Source organism: Schistocerca nitens, chromosome 8 (assembly GCF_023898315.1).
Source record: "Schistocerca nitens isolate TAMUIC-IGC-003100 chromosome 8, iqSchNite1.1, whole genome shotgun sequence".
In the NCBI taxonomy this organism is placed as follows: Eukaryota; Metazoa; Arthropoda; class Insecta; order Orthoptera; family Acrididae; genus Schistocerca; species Schistocerca nitens.
The window spans coordinates 577,945,001-577,947,408 of record NC_064621.1 but is presented as its reverse complement, the minus strand read 5'-3'; the positions used below and the strand labels follow the sequence as shown (position 1 = coordinate 577,947,408).

The 2,408-nt window shown below is 47.5% G+C and overlaps 1 pseudogene; it reads left to right on the top strand.

Annotated features, from left to right (window-relative positions):
* Window positions 1-1,243: 1,243 nt before the first annotated feature.
* On the top strand, window positions 1,244-1,361 carry LOC126200126 (5S ribosomal RNA; annotated as a pseudogene).
* The last annotated feature ends 1,047 nt before the right edge of the window (window positions 1,362-2,408 follow it).

Genomic DNA, 2,408 nt, shown 5'->3' with positions numbered 1-2,408 from the left:
TAGTCATTGTGTGCGTCGATTCATGGACCGACGGTTCCCAGAAACGTGGATTGGCAGAAGCAGAGTGTTTTTTGGCTTGATTAACTTGCTGACAAAGAAATCTTCCTCTGCCGGTTTCAATACTCCTCATAAGAAAAAATGACATTAGGGAGAAATGGAACTAGCACTTGTGGAAAGCTGTAGGCATGGGTGCGACTGGAGGATGTGTAGGGTGTGATTAAAAGGTGGTTGTAATTTTACTGTAGCATACAGATTCGAGGAATGGGACTCGTTTAGAGATTCAGAGTGCATGAATTATGTTTGACTTGTGGGTGTGAGCCTATGCAAGTATATGTTTGAATGAACATAAATTCTAAATATATAGCATAAGGCTACAGATCTGAGAAGTTAGTGTATATTTTTCTTCTTAGGATCTCAATCAGCACATCATCTGCTACTACTGTCTGTCTTCGCCTATAACCCAGCGGATATATCGCAGAACATCTGATATGGTCTCGAGACAGAATGCACTGCAAAAACAAATGGAATATGTAGTTGTGTGCAGTGTGATGGAGTTGCCAGTAGTGCTTACACACCACGTTCAAAGTTCATTGAATTTACCGCGAGGGTTCATCGCTGGCTCTTAATACAGACATTTGTACAATCAAGGTCATGGTATTTGTCCAGAAAACATCACCTCATTCACAGGTAATGTCGTACCTCGATTCGTAAACCGGTTGTAGGTTTTAACAGGGATACTTGGGTGCATCTGTAGAACTAAGAGCGCTTGTGAGAGTAACATGCAGTAGTAGGTGGGATCAAGATTTTTTTCTTTAGCATGTGTTTGATTACGTCTATGAGAGGGTGGTACGACTCGCTGGAGGAACATAAGAGACTTGCACACCAATCGTTGATTTTCGGTCAGTATTATGTTGTGCTGTATGCAGCCAGTTATTGAGGAGGTAATGTTATACTTAGTTTTCGTGCTGGGTGTGTGATATGTTCGCATTTGAGCATCAGGTTTATGAAGTATATTTGTTTGTGTTAGGGAAATGTATATGTGCTGTTGTAGGGAGTGTATGGATTTGACTTGAAGTACTGTGATAGCGAAGGGAAGAGTATGTCTTGTGGTAAGGATAGTACAGGTGTTTCCATAGCCACAGTGGTCAACACAGTGTATTTCCAATACTTCGGTCATAGATGAATACTGTTCAGTTGATACTGCAATCGTAAGATTTATTTAATAAGCATAATAACATAAGATGCCAATGGCCTTGCCACAGTGGTAACACTGGTTCCCATCAGATCACCGAAGTTAAGTGCTGTTGGTCTGGGCTAGCACTTGGATGGGTGACCATCCGGTCTGCCAAGCGCTGTTGGCAAGCAGGGTGCACTCAGCCCTTGTGAGGCAAACTGAGTAGCTACTTGATTGAGATGTAGCAGCTTCAGTCTCAGAAAATAACACACACCTGGGAGAGCAGTGTGCTGACCACAAATCCCTCCTGTTGCGGCCGTTTGCTACTTGGTGCGGCTTCCGCACCACTTGTGAGCAGCAGACACAGTGGCTGTGCCAAAGACTGAGACGGCGTGGAGTTTTACAATTATTTATTGAACTTTCTTTACAATTTCTTCCCCGTCGTCGCTGCCCAGCCCTGCGGAACCCTCCGCCTGGCTGCTGCTATGTAGATTCTCCGACAATGCACGCAGCGCGCGCCGGCTGATCGCACTCAGAGCCTCAGGTCACCAGTGCTCCACTGATCCCAGGATGCCCTGTGGTTGAGATGAACTCGTCGCCGTGAGGTCAGCTGCCGATGCCTGCAGCACCAGCGGGTGGGAAGCCGTCAGTTGCGATGTCCGCGAGGTCCTGTCATGGACAGACCACGCGCCATGGGGCCAGCTGCCGACGCCTGCTGCACTGGCGGCTGGGAAGCTGACAGTCCGGGCATCAGTCTCCCCGGTGCCGCCTATGACCAAGACCATGCTGCGGCTGGCTCTGCTCGAAGTTCTCGCTGTATTTAGTTAGCCATGGTGCCGACTGAACTCGGCCCGATCCCCAGACCTGAAGTTGACATCTGGCGGCCAACAGATGACTCCGGCGAGCTGGAACTGACTTCTGGAATTGTCACTTATGAAGATTGAACATTCGAACACGGACCACGTCCGTCTTCAGATGCGAACTGCTTCCTAATGGCTTCCGTCTGTTGCTGCCTGCACTCTACTACACTCCTCGAAATTGAAATAAGAACACCGTGAATTCATTGTCGCAGGAAGGGGAAACTTTATTGACACATTCCTGGGGTCAGATACATCACATGATCACACTGACAGAACCACAGGCACATAGACACAGGCAACAGAGCATGCACAATGTCGGCACTAGTACAGTGTATATCCACCTTTCGCAGCAATGCAGGCTGCTATTCTCCCAT